Raw genomic sequence first — 14,387 nt, forward strand, 5'->3', positions numbered from 1 at the left:
GGAGAGGTCATTGATTTGATGTGCCAAGGGGTGGGGGAAATCTTCCATAGTATGGAGTCCTTAAATCAAGACCAGGGCTCTGATTCTGCTGTCTCTTACACCGGAGCAACTCCGCTGACTTCAGGGGGTTGCTCCTGTCTGATGCCTGTCTAAGTGAGCACAGAGTCAGGCCGTAAAGGGCTCTTTCTAAGATGCACTAGTTTCTCTGCACTGACTGAGTTTGACTGAGTGGAATTTTCTGGCTCATCTTGATGCAGGGACCAGACTGGATGGATCACAGCAGTCCCTTAAAGGGCCTTAAAATCCATAATCTTGAGTCACCGTTGCCTGGTTTCCAGAGGTGCTGAGCACCTGCAGCTCCCATTGGAGTGAACAAAGCCCCCTGGTTTAGCTGTGATCAGAAGCTAGTCCCAGCCTGGCAGAAGAGCATTACACTCTAGCAAGCCGCGCTTGTCAGAAAGAACCACGGAGATTTTTCTACTGTCGCATCCTTGGTTATGTTTATCAGGTTTTCCCCTGATGGACCTAGCACGACTAAGGGGCTGATCACTGAAGTCCCTGGAAAGGCCTCCAAATGGTTTCAACAGGCTCTGGATCAGGCCCCAATAGCAAAGCACTTATAGCGCATGCCTCAAGTTAAGCGTGTGCTAAAGTGCCATTGAAGTCGACGAGACTTCAGCCTGTGCTGCACGTGAAACTTGTGCTTTGCTGTGCATGGACAGTAAAGCCCCAGCTCCCAGACTCATGTGATCACACCATGTTGGGGGTTTTAAGTAAATATCTAACTTTTGTAGCTGTGGATAAAAGCACAAAATTGTAAACCCCCTAAAGGCTCAAAAAAACCCTGAGCAAATTAAAAAACAAACAACTATTTAAAAAAAGTCTCATGATTTTTAAGCCAATCCTGTGATTTTTTTTTTATGTTTTGGAGTGGGAGAGAGCTGGCTCATAATGTTTGAACCGGAGCCTCAGCAAGGTTCTATGCGATGGTGTCTCTTTAAGGCAAGAAAACGGGAAAAGCCCCTTCCTGGCACTGAGCTGTAGCTGGGTCAGGCTGAATACCTGGCTACTCTGTAGACACAGAGGGATTTCTGTGAGATCAAAGGGCCGCAGGGGCTGATTGAAAGCAGGGGCCTTGGGGAAGGAGCAGAGAGGAGGGGAGCTGGGGCCAGAAGAGGACCAGCCAGCCCTCCCAAAGGTGATAATGCCTCTTCTTGTTCCTTGGCTGGAAACTGGCTCCAGCCCCTGGGAATGAGGCGAGAGGGGCCATGTCTGGGGAGACAGCACCTGAAAGGGAAACATTAGACTCCAATCAATCAGCGGCAAATTAGGAGCAAAGCAAGGTGGCTTCCGTGCACACACAAAAGGGAGCTTTGCTCTGCCTCCTGTCCATCCGTTCCTCCCTACCCCCCATCGAAGCATGAAGGGCCCGGTGTGCGCCATCAGGGTGACGCTGCCAGGCCTTAATCCCAAGTGGTGGATGCCATTAGAGGGGATTTGCATGCCATGTGTGTCTGTGCATGGTCAGGGCACTGGAGACCGGCAATTTGAAATGAGACTCACAGGGAGGGGGCATCATTCAATCAGACGGGGGGGTTAATTTGTTCTTGGGAAAGAGGCTTCGATGCCATGCTCTGGGGGCTGATGCAGCACTCCTATCTCCAGCTTCCCCTGCAGAGATACCGTCCGCTTTCCCCCACCTTGCTGCCCGGGATTGCCAGATGCACGCTGCTCTCTTCCCTGCTGTGACCCAGGGAGGGTGGAATGCAAGCCCGGCTGGGGTTGTTGGAAGCAAACCTATTTCCAGAAGCCAAATAGCAGCGTCCCCTCCGAGATTCTAACAGCAAAGGAGAGAGAATGTATTCAAAGGGGTGGATTGTACGTACTTTGCAGACAAGGACTGTCTTTTTGTTCTGTGTCTGTACAGCGTCGACCACAATGGGGCCCTGATCCTTGATTGGAGTTCCTAGGGACTACAGTCATAATAATGATTATAATGAATACTCTTTATTTTAAATGTCAATTTCCTGTTAAATTAACCAAAGAAAGCAGCACAAGCAGAGCCCACTTCTAGCAAACTTGGAAGTCTCCTACTTTCAGATGGGAGCTGGGTGGTCTGAGCACAGCTCTAGATTACCAAGACCAGGTCTGCTGTTGGGAAGCACTGGTGAAATGGCAGTTCCCACCAACCGGCATTGGCTATGCTAGGGAAATGAGGCCACATGTCACCACTGCTGCAGCCCTTGCAATGGTGGAAGCTGTAGTGAAAAAGCTTCTGTTGGTTTTACCACCTGGTGATCTAGCCCTTCTGTGAATAGCAAAATTATCTTCTGGGGTTCTGGCTTCTTCTGGTTTCTGGCGTCAGAAAGTCATAGAGTTTAGGGCCAGAAGGGATCATTAGCTCAAGTCTGACCTCCTGTATATCACAGGTCATTAAACTTCACCCCGTTACCCTTGTATTCAGCCTATGTCCCCAGTGCTCCGCGCCAAGGGAATTATATCCTGGCATTTCGTGGTGGCTTTCCTAATGTTCTGTTAATGTTGCCAGCTCTAGAGCTTTTCTTAAAGCCCCAATTCCAGGAGTCATGTGATTACATGAGAACCTCAGCTTTCATTTTCAAAAATAGCATGTCTCTAGCACTCCCGGTTGGGGAGAAAACATAGAAAAGGAGATCCCTGCGGGTTCTGGTGCCAGAAGTCTGGTAAACAGATCCTATCATATATTGGTATTTTAAATCTCATGATTTCTAAACCAATCTAATGAATTTTGGGGACCCTGATTCATGGTTTCTGAATGCTTGGAGTTGGCAATACAGCAGAGCAGAGTCCACCTGACAGGCTGAGTTGGTGCGGTGACATGGCCATGAAGAAAGGTGTAGGGCTTTGGGCCAGGATCTGCTCTTAGAGACACCAACATGAATCCAGAGCAGCTCCTCTGACTTAGTGAGGTATCAGGGGGTAGCCGTGTTAGTCTGTATCTACAAAAACAACAAGGAGTCTGGTGGCACCTTAAAGACTAACAGATTTATTTGGGCATAAGCTTTCGTGGGTAAAAACCTCACTTCTTCTTTGTTTTTACCCACGAAAGCTTATGCCCAAATAAATCTGTTAGTCTTTAAGGTGCCACCAGACTCCTTGTTGTTTTTGACTTAGTGAGGTTACTCCAGCATAACTGAGCTCAGAGACATCTGATTCTCCTAACATAACATGCTTGCTACTGCCAGCCAGGGCCAATTGTTTTCCATGTCTACTGAAAGTAGGACAAGAAGTTATCAGCTTAATCTGCAGCCAGGGAGATTTAGGTTAGAAGAAGTGAGGTTCTTACCCACGAAAGCTTATGCTCCCAATACTTCTGTTAGTCTTAAAGGTGCCACAGGACCCTCTGTAACTTTCTAACCATAACGGGAGTTAAACTCTGGAACAGGCTGCTCAGGGAGGTGGTGGAATCCCCGTCACTGGAGGTTTTCAAGAACAGGTTGGACAAACACCTGTCAGCGATGGTCTAGGTTTACTTGATCCTGCCTCAGCACGAGTAGATGGACTGGGTGACCTCTTGGGGGTCCCTTCCTGCCCTAAATTTCTATGAGTTCAGGACTGCTTTCAATGCTGCTAAGCCCCCAGGAATCCCTTTGAAGTCAATGGCAGCCATCAGACCCTTAAGGGGCCTGGTCCTTGAGGTTGCTTGCAGTGAGTTCCATGGACACCCCAAATCCACCGCTGCAGCCACATTGCCTCTTCCACCACCACCCGACCCGCGCCGTCCGACCGCTCCCTGTAATTGCTTTTCCTTCTCACAATGACGGGGCGGACGGGGATGAAGAATCTTAATCCTTTAACTGGGTCTAAAAAGAGCCGTTTACAAAGCTACACAAATATAATGCGGCAGGGATGCCGCTGAGGTAGGGTGCGGGGGAGGGAGAGAGGGTGGAAAAAGGGAAAATTATAACAGTTTGAGTTAAATGAAGCTTTAAAGCAGGAGGGAAATGCAACACCCAGTAATTACTGGCTAACAATAAGGCCAGGAGCCCGCTCCCAGGTGTGACAGTCAGAGAATTAGCACAGGGGCTGTTTTAGGGGCTGTGTTTTTTTTTTTTCTCTTCGGCCTCATAGAGTTTGGTTCTTGTTTCCACAGGAATTCGAGACATTCTTTAAACTCAGAAGGCTTTAAAAGGGCTGGTTTTGCCTCCCCATTCCCTCCCCTCCCCACACACACACCCCTATTTAGCCAGAGCTTCAAAGGTGGGGGAGTTCCCTTTGTGTAATCTCTGCTTTAATTTTTTTTCCTTCTTTCCATCCCCTTCCCCCCTTTTATTTTATTCCCCCCCTCCCTTCTCATTCTTCTTGACCTCCCCGTATAGAATGGAGTCTGAAGGGTGAGTCCTTTTTAATTATGGCTGGGGAAGAAAAAACTCACACTGTTTCTTTCTTGTTTTTTGAGGTGAGACTTGGAGAGGGGAGGGGCGGGGGCTGGAGGGGAGGGGACTGGAATGTCTTTCTGTGCAAAAAGTGCAGTCAAGGATATCCCACCCCGGCTGCATCCTGCAAAGCATGATGGCCCCCATGTTAAAAGCAAAACGTCTTTCCCAAGGCTTTTCTCATCGGGCCGCTTAGTTCCTCGCCGACTCTGGCTGGTAGCATGAAAGATCTTGTGTGTATGTGTGTGTGTGTGTGTGTGTGTGCAGGGAGGGGTGTATGGAGTGGGAGGTGCATTGGGACCCAGCTGGGGATGGAAGGGTCTCAATGCTGGTGAGATTAACTTGCTGGAAGGGGAAGTAATAATGGCACCTCTCATGCAATTAATAAAGTTAGTGGGGCAGGGAGTCTGGGAATGCGAGTCGGGGAGGCCGGCGCGGTCGGAATGAAAGAGCAGATGCCGGCGAGGCAAATTAGAGATGAGCCCGAACCCCGGGAGCGTCTCCCTTGAGGCCACCCACCCCGAGCATTGGGGGTGGAGAGGGGGCTGGAACAAATGGACCCCAGATCTGAACCTGCCCCAGTTCAGGGTTCGCAAAAACCAGGGCTGATTGATGAGAGTTTGCAAAGCATAACCTGCCTCTTGTTTTGCCCCGCTTGCTCCAAGCAATTGCAGCGTCAGAGGAAAGGCAATTCCAGCAAGGAGAAATCTAGCTTCAGGCACTGGTCCCAGGAACCTTGGAGAGTCCCAGTTTCAGGGCACTTTGGTCTGTTCGGTAGCTGAATTTGGTGGGGCAGAGAAGAGGTGTTCAATTAGATCAGGGCAGTGTGGCTTAGTCAGTCCCAGGGAAGCTGGATTCCCAGGGCCCAATTCCCCACTGCACCGCACCTTGTGCGGTCATTTCCACCAGTGAAAAGTGCGTGAGGAGGGAGTGAAAAGTACCACCCGAGCAGCATGTTTTGTATTTGGTTTGCACTGGTGTAAAGGCTGCACATGGTACAGTCTCCTCTGCTTCTGTCGCTATCTACCATAGACTCAGCGTCAGAGGCATCAGCAGCACCAGGGGTGGGGAGCTAATGCTAAAGGTGGAGCAGGAATGGAAATAGTTTTGGACACAACAGAGACACTGGCTTCCAGAAGGATCCAAGCGGCAACGCCACTCTGCTCCCAATGAAATGCCAGCTGGGACTGGTTCCAGACAGGGCTGTGCGCCCTGCCCCTGAGAGTGGAATGATGATGTTCTGTGAGTGATTCGATTAGAGAGAAGGACAAGGGGAGGGGAGACGGAGAGGCTCAGGCTGGGTCCTCCAGACTCTCTGGGAACTGGGTTTATCCTGTCCAGCCCTTTGCCTCTGAGCATGAATGTGGGGGATAGGAAAAGCTAGTTCCAAGCACCCCTGAACTTTGGGAGCTTGGAATGTGTGTCTTCATTGTTGTACCTTGGCCCATGGCCAATTGTCACTATGATTATTTGGTGCAATTAACACTGCTTCACTGGGACTGTGATATGCTGGGATCCTGTTATCAATCTGGGCTTCTGAGTCCTTCTCTGCCTCGCGTACCTGAGAGCCTGTCTGCACTAGGGACATTTGCATTGGGGTAACTATACCAGCGCTCTGTGCCTCAGCTGCTTTCTCCCATCTTTGCCCTCTCAGTGCCTTCCCTGCGCATTAATAACTACGTTAATGTTTAGGCTGGCTCGGCAGTGCCCGGCTCTATCCAAACTAAACAGGTTTGTGACTGAGAAGAGGGAGGTACGAGCTTGCTTCCGCCCTGGCCCAGGAAAGAGTCCCACTGCCTGAGTTTCCCAGCGGGTAGGGCAGCCAGGGTAAGCTGAGCCATTTGCCAGGGTTCCCTGGGCAGGGAGAAGATCCTAGAGCAAAGAAGGTGGGTGCTCGTCCATGATGGAGTCCCAGGGGCACCATGCTGCCTAACCGAGGTCCCACAGACCCAAGAGATCTGGTGGAGGACGTAAGTGCTGCTGTAATGCTCTTTAATGCATATTGGTAACTTGATGCCGGGAGCTGAAAGGCACCTTACTCCTGTGCAGAACGAGCACCCTGTGAGTGCGACACGTTACTAAATCCGAATGGCGGGGTTTCACGCTCGCTTTGCACAGGTGTAAACAACTGCACAAGGTGTAGGGCAATGGAGGATCAGGCCTGAGAGTCCAGTGATGCTGGCAGGACTCCTGGGTCCCATTTCCGACTCTGCCCCCGGCTCCCCCACTCACTGCAAGCCCTAGGACTGTACCCGATTTGGAGAGACCTTTAAAATGATCAAAGATGAATGCAAAGAACCATAGATCAGATGTGTTCTGGGAGCTGGACAGAAACTATCATACAGACAAGAAACCCCAGGCTTCCCTGGGGGCCTCTGTGGGGTCCATTCATCCCTGTGAATTGCCCCAGTACACTGCATGGCAATTGCCTGCCACGTGTTTGCACTCCCGTAGGCACCTGGAGTACCTCACCCCTACATCAGGCCACTGCAGCAGCAACCAGCAGGGTGGACTGCATGGCCCACCCATCTCAGGCAACAGGGGGCACCAGCGTTTTGCAATCTCCCTGGGTTGGAGTCGAAAAGGCAATTAATTCCATCATGTGTTTGGCTGGTTGTCAGGGGAAGGTGTCTGGGATTTTTCCCTTTGTGCTCAGATCAGGAACTTCCCAGAACATCTGTGTCAGTCTGTCCAGCTCAGGGCCCTTGGCAGGGACAGGGAATTCCAGGCTTAGTGTTTGGACAGTGGACACAGAGGGGTCCTAGGGTTTCCAGTCACTGTTGCTTTTTGTTTCCCATGCACTAACTAACCTAATGGTACAATGACAAGGCGGCAAACATGCTGCAGGGAACCCAAAGAGATGTTTGCATTGACAATTAAAACAAAATTCAGGGCAGGGGGCAGTGAAACCAGCACAGGGAGAGGGAGCTGCTGGTGGGCACAGGGAGTGAGACCAGCACAGGGGCTAGGCATCGAGAGTCCGATGGGGACTCGGGAATGAAACCAGCACAGGCCATGCGCTTGTGGTATTGGGCACTGTGCCTTTAAAGGCTGAGCATCCCACGCAGAGAGTCTGGGTGGGTGTAACAGGGCAGGACTCACCCCTGCAGCACCTCCTGCTGGTGTCTTGGGAATTAGCTCTTTTTCCAGCTCCAGAGCACCCTCTGCAGGCCAGTGTCCCACTTCCCATTGGCCCCTGTGTCCCTCCCAGGACCCTTGTCTTTGGGGTGCTGCCCCCTGGCAATACCCCCACAGTCTCAGGGTCTCCCCACCCAGGGGAACCCCCAACCCTCTATCCCCACCTTGCCTCAGTCGTGGGCTAATGCCAATCACCATCTAGCCCCCGCTCACTGGGGCAGACTGCTGTATAAGCCACTCATCATAGGCAAGGGGGTTTAGGACCTGCTGCCTCTGCCTACCCGTGGGCTGCCCCCTGCAACCCCAGTACCTAATTGGCCTTCCACTAGGCTGCAGCCTGGGGGGTTTCCAGGCTGGAGCTCCCCAGCTCCCTTGGCCTTCCCCCAGCCCTGCTCCACTCCAGGTACCTTCTCTCAGCTCCCTGCAGCCAGGTCTCTCCCTCTCAAAGCCAGAGAGAGTCTGTCTCTGGCCCCAGCCCTCTTATAAGGGCCAGCGGGGCCCTCATTAAGCCAGCCTTGGCCTGATTGGGGCATGGCCCCCAGCTGAGGCTGCTTTCTCCAATCAGCCCTGCTTTTCCTTCCCTTCCACAGCCCTCTCCCTGGGCTGTTTTAAGCCTTTTAAGGCAGGAGTGGGTGACCATCCCGCTACAGTGGGGGCACTGGGAACCCTGGACACAGAGGATAGCAAAGCGCCAGCAAGCACCTTAAGCCCTGAGCGATCACTGAATGCCACCACACAGAAGGTAGCGTGGGGCTGGCAAGGCATGCTGAGTTTGCCAGGAACAGTCTCAAAAGCTTGTTCCACACTTACCCAGCATTTGTTCTGCTGTGTCCCCTCCGGCCCCCAACACAGGCTCTTGCCACAACTGGGGGAAGGGGGAAAAGAAAGGGAGATGAAATACTGACCAGGCAGCATCACTGCTACCGACGCCACAGTGTGTACGCATGCGTGTGTGCCTAAGGGTCACTCCTGTGTAGATGGTGTGAGAGAAACACACCCAAGGCCTGTGCCACAGTGAATAATTGGGGGTGGGGCAGGGAGGAAAACTCCGGCAAATCATCCTGTGAGTGTGTCATATCTGCATGGCAGGGTGGGTGTCGGCAGTATGGCAGATAGACAGACACCCCCAATGGAGAAATTGTGTGAGTGGATGGGTGAGAGAGAGAGAATGGGTGTACCTGGGCCTCCCTGTGTCTTTCTGTCTCTGGGTGTACATAGGACACTTCTGTACAAAGTAGGCCCTGAAGCGCATCCTATCACAATCATCCCCATGGCAACACCGCGTGGCCTGGTGCCGAGTTGGGCTCATCCCGATTACAGGGCGTGGTGCGGAAGGTGCTGCTGGGGAGGCTCCTTTTAGGCCAATCCAGGGAGCCCCTAGGCTAGATTTGCAGCTCTGACAGGTGCAAGGGGCTGTGGGGCAGGGAGTGTGGAGGGGGAAAGGTCTCATTTCCCAGCCACTCCTAGGGACAGGGAATAAGTTGCCCCCTTCCAAAGAACCCAGGAGCCCTCACTGAATTCTCTCCCTGGCCCTTCCACGGCCACTCGCATGCCAACCAACCGGGGAGTCTGAGGGAGGAATAAGGAGCTGCTGCTGCAAATTATCCCTCCTCTCCAGCTCTGCTGCTGCTGCTCACTCAAGCCCTGGGTTGCTGAGAGAGGCGGTCGCCGTAGCAACGTGCGGTGGAGGGGAGGAGATGCTCAGAGCAGGGATGGCTCCCCATGGAAGGGCAAACCTGCCTGAAGCTAGGGACAGGCTCCCTTGAAGGTAGGTCCAATTTGCTGCTATCCCTCTCCTCTGCCTCTCCAGTTGCCATCCCCCACTCTCCATCCAACGCCCACGGCCACTGCGGTTGTCAAGTGAAGAAGGCTGCGTTTCTGGCTGGCTGCTCCTGCTTGCGCAGGGGAGGCCAGAGTTGGGTGTGGGTGGCAGAGGTACCAAGCATAGGGATACAGAGGGCTCCGTTGTGCTGAGCTGGGAGGGGGGTCCCCCATCGCCGGAGGCGGTAGGGAACACATGCAGAGTCGGTTAATCCAGTTATAAGGGTGGCACAGTCACAGGGGAAGGTGAGACTGACGGTGTGTCATTGATGGGCTAAATGTGGTGCTGGGACTGTGTGTGCGTGGGTCTGAGTGACAATGTATGTCAGGGCAGGCGACAGTGTGTCTGCCTGTCCTTCTACTGTATATATCTATTTAATAACGCCCCCCAGCCCCAGACCTCGGCTGTGAATCCACTGCTAAGAATCCATCTGTCCCCAGAAGGGCTTGGGTGACTTCCACCCCGTTTCGGCGACTGCACAGCACCCACACCCGTTCCCTGGGGGCCCCATGAAGCTCCGACCGCCCAGCCCAGGTGACGGGTGTGGAGATGAGGCTGTCTGAACAGATACATCACCTGGAAGATTTCTGCTGGTAGACGAAGCTGCATTTGTTTCGTCGCTTAGTCCTCTGAGGCCCTGTGGCTCCTCCTTGGCAACCCCCAGGGCTCTCTGAGAGAAGGAGAGTCTGAGCATTCAGCACCCTGCACCCACAGAGGGGACTGCATGTGAGGTCGCACTGCCCATCACCAGGAATGGTAAGGAACCCTAGAACTACACCCCGGAGGAGGCCAGCTCTGAAACAGGGCCGTTCCTGGCCTCGATCCTGGCCCGATGGATTAAGAACCCCTGCAGGGAGTCTGGTTTGTTAATCAATGGAACAGGAGGGGCTGGGTTGAAGTTTCCCGCCTCTGAGTTCTGGGCTGATTTCATTAGCTCCTCTTATTGACCATCATATTCTGAGGCGTTAGACATTAGTGACTTTGCACCATTCTTAACGCATGGGAAACGGGGTTCGCATGAGTACATTGGCCACGCAACGGACGACTATTGATCTTGCATGGGGCGCCTGGCTTCTACTCCTGGCTGTGGCTGGGGATGGGGTCTGTGGTTAGAGCAGCAGGGTGTGTGTCAGGACAGCAGTGTTATCCCTGTCTCTGGGCGGGCTGGGTTCTATGCCCATACGGTAGAGCTGGGAAAAGCTGTGCCTCAACAGGGCTGCTGATAATTTCTCCCCTTTGCAGAGGCTCTGGATAAAAGGTGCCAGAGAAATGCCTAGTGGTGGTATCATCATAATTGGCCCACTCTTGCTATACCTGCTTCCCTGCACATCCCGAGTGTCTGTGGAGGGCTGGGACGCTGCTGGAGACAGAGAGAGGCCTGTACCCTCCCTGATCCATCTCCCATACTCTCCATTTCACATGGCGCTCTCTGGAGGTGGCCTGCTCCCTGACAGCTGATTCTCTTAGAGTCAGATCAGGAACACCTGGGCCCACCCCCAGCTGCAGAATTGTCGGTGACTATTTAGTCTCTGAGCCACTTCTCCCCCTGCCCCCACCAGTTCTGTGCTGTGCTGTTCTAGCTGTGTGGGGAGAGAGGCTACTGCTCTGTGCTCTCTCCCCCAGCTGTGTTTCTCCAGTGCACTTGCAACCCATGATGATTAAGCAGTTGTTGCAAAGGAACTCCTGAAGGGGGAGCCCTTGGATTTATTTGGGAACATGGCACTGCCAAGAATGCCCAGGTTGGGAAGTCACAGGCTCAGGAAGGTCAGAGGACAGGTCCCCTTGCTAGGCGTAGCAGCCCCTGTTTCCTGGCTCTGTGAAGCCACGAGGGGTATTCTGGAGAGCTTAGGGCCTGGTTTTCATAGTCTACGACCACCCATAAACGCCACCTGCAATGGATGGGAGCTATGAGCGCCTCTGAAAATGAGACCATTCATGTTTCCACCCCATCAGGGCCTACCTGCAGGATCCCCGCCCCTTTGCATGTGATCTGAAATAGCAGGCCCCTGTCCTGCATCCGTAGGAAACCTGCATTCTGGCATCTCAAGCCAGAGATGAACCCAGATCACGGTGCTAAGCACAGTGGATTTGGATGGGACATGGATGGGAGACCTCCCAGGAAAACCTAAGCCGCTGCCAAAGTTGGTGCTGACGATTCAGTAGAGGATGCTCTTCCCTCAGGGTCCTCAGTGAATGGGTTCCCCAGCCTTGTGCAAAGGGGTGCTGGAGGTGCTCCCTCTTGGATCAGCTGTGATACCAAAGCCCAGCTCGTTTATGGCCATTACAGTTTCTGCAGCATCTTTTCCATGAGATGGGGTGTCAGCCACATTGTCCATGCCAAATTCCACCATGGGCTCTGCATTCTGCTTCCTTAGAGAGGGCTGTGACTCGCCCGCCCCGCTCCAACCCCCCTGGAATTTTGCGGGAGTTCTGATCCAAGTCCGAAGCCGGAAACTTGGTCTCAAATGTCCATACAGATACGATTATCATCCTAAAGCGTTATAGTGCTGCATCCCAGACAGCTGCCACGTTCCACCCCAGAGGCAGCTGCACTCCAACAGTTGGCAAGGTGGGGTGATGTGGGAGGAAAGGTGGGTCTAGACGTATACTATCCATGAGCTATAGCCAGTTGGAGCAAAGCCATTTCTGCAGGATGACATCCTGTTTGTCAGCCTGGTTCCTTTACATTGCATCGCCTGGATTTTCTGGGGGGAAATTCTACCCATTGCTCCCCCACCCACTCCTCTCCCTTCCATTCTGCCACGTTATTTTTGGCACCGGCACAGAGCGTGGTGACATGTATTGATTTATTTCATTTTATTTTGCAACAACAAAAATTAACAGAGGGAGGGAGAGAGAGCAAGATGGAGAGCCGCCACCTCTCACAAATACTGCTTCGTCATGATGCTGGTTAATTCTCCTCTTGTTCAGAAATGGACTGAGCCAGCAGCAGAGGTGGGGAGCTGCACACACACACACAACCACACACACACACACACACATGCTCTGACTGGCTCTCTAAATCCACATTGCTATCACCACTGGATCTTTTGCAGGCACTGCCTCTGGGGCTGGGAGATACACACACACACACACACACACACACACACACACACACACACAGGACTGTCATGCTGTCAGATACACGCCAACAGCACAGCAGCTGAACCCAGCAAGGGCAGCCGGCTGAGGATTTGCTGTGCTACTTCCAAGCAAGAGGCAGAAGGAGGGGAAGGAGAGGCGTTTTGCAGTGAGAGAGGGCAGGGGAGCAGTTATCTGGGCTCCTGGGGCTTGTTGTTGTTATCGTTCTCGGCTTGTTTTTCGGGCTGGGAAACCATGCAGGATTCCTGGAAGAGGCTTCCATAGCCCCAGCTGGGTGAGTCGAGAGGTCTGCCGTGCGATCTCATTGAGCTCGTACTTGACCCTGCCATGGCTCGGCAGGCGTGAGGGGCGGGAGGGCACATTCCAGGCAGATGCTGTTCCACTCTGGTGCCAGTGCCCAGGACTAACCCAACCTGCAGCAAGCGAGTGTGCAGAACCGGCAGGGACTGGAGTTCAGCTGGTATGTTGTTAATAGCATCAACTCTACCTCCTCCTGCCTTCCCTTCCTCATCCTCTTCTTGCTTTGCTTTCTCCCTCCCTTCCCTCCCTGGCTGTTTGTTCTTTGCTCTTCCTTTCCTTCTGTCCAGCCTCTTCCTCCTCCCAGGCACCTGGAAAGGGGACAGGCTTGCTAAGTGAGGATGCTCACCCTCCACTGCCAGAAGCATCACCGCCGGCTACGACCAAATGTGTATTTTTCATAAGTGGCTTCCAAAATGCAGGCCCCACAGACAGCCTTGGCATGTGCTGCCCCTGGGGTGCTGCTGGTGATGTGGGGCGGCAGGGGTATTGTGCTGCTAGTGTGGAGTTAAGGCATTCTAAGCTGGCACTTGGTTGGCAGGAGCTGGTGCTGGTAGTAGGAACCAGGATTCTGGTGCCAGCCGGGCACTGGTTAATAAGAGCCGTCTGGCTGGGCTCTGCTAAGAGGGTCTTGCTGGGCTGCGTTGGCCTATTACAGGCTTGAGAGGCTGCTTAAAATGTTTTGGTTTTAGCGTTTTAATGCTCAGGGCCAAATTTTCATGTATAGGCAACTAAACAAGGAATTAGCACCTCAGCTTTGGCCCTGCGGTTGGACCTTAGGACATATAATGAGCAGTTGTGCTCTGAGGTTCCGAACCAAGCATCCAGGTGACAGGGGCGGCAGGTTTGTATAATTTTTGGTGGTGCCCAGAACGGGTCAAACCCCGCCCCGCCCACACCTGCCTAAGGCTCTGGGAGGGAGTTTGGGTGCGGGAGGGGGTGTGGGCTCTGGGCTGGTACAGGGGATTGGGGTGCAGGAGGGTGTGCGGGGGTGCGGCTCTGTGAAGAAGTTGGGGTGCGGGCTCTGGGCTGGGGCAGGGGGTTGGGGTGCGGGAGAGGGTGAGGGGTGTGGCGCTTACCTCGGGTGGCTCCCGAAAGCAACCCGCACACCCCTCTGGCAGCGGCTCCTAGGTGGGGGAGGTCAGGGGGTCTCTGTGCACCGCTTCCCATAGGCACCGCCCCCGTAGCTCCCATTAGCCACAGTTCCCAGCCAATGGGAGCTGCGGAGTTGGCGCTCAGGGCGGGGGAAGTGCACGGACATACACATCCCCCCCAGGGCCACAGGGATGTGTCGGCTGCTTCCGGGAGTGGTGCGGAGCGAGGGCGGGCAGGAAGCTGCCTTAGCCCCACTACATTGCCAGTGGTGGCAGTGGCGGCCGGGGGCACCCGGGCCCTTTTAAATCGCCTGGGGGCGGCAGGCGGGGGTGGGAGATGCTCCGGGGGAGGCACGTGGGGGCAGCAGGCGGGGCCAGGGGAGAAACCCAGCCCCAAACATTGGTGGAGCCGGGCCCCCGGGTCCTGAATATTCCTGTAGCATGGGCACCACGGGCCCATATAACTCGCCGCCCTGAGGAATTTGGATGTTCTGGGGGCCTGTGTTTGACAAATGAGTT

General features: G+C 53.8%; 1 protein-coding gene and 1 long non-coding RNA gene across 2 annotated transcripts in view; one reads left to right on the forward strand and one right to left on the reverse strand.

Annotated features, from left to right (window-relative positions):
* Positions 1-12,166: 12,166 nt before the first annotated feature.
* LOC135874927 (uncharacterized) lies at positions 12,167-13,955 on the reverse strand. Its single transcript, XR_010561158.1, has 2 exons — positions 13,854-13,955; positions 12,167-13,085 (listed from the first exon to the last, which is right to left on the reverse strand). It is a non-coding gene; the product is annotated as an uncharacterized LOC135874927 (long non-coding RNA).
* The window catches only part of DMTN (dematin actin binding protein), a 34,992-nt gene continuing 32,777 nt past the window's right edge, over positions 12,173-14,387 (forward strand). The window contains exon 1 of the mRNA XM_065399882.1: positions 12,173-12,937. The gene's annotated coding sequence lies outside the window, so the exon portion shown is untranslated. The remainder of the gene's footprint in view (positions 12,938-14,387) is intronic.

This window comes from Emys orbicularis, chromosome 2, assembly GCF_028017835.1.
Source record: "Emys orbicularis isolate rEmyOrb1 chromosome 2, rEmyOrb1.hap1, whole genome shotgun sequence".
NCBI lineage: Eukaryota > Metazoa > Chordata > Testudines > Emydidae > Emys > Emys orbicularis.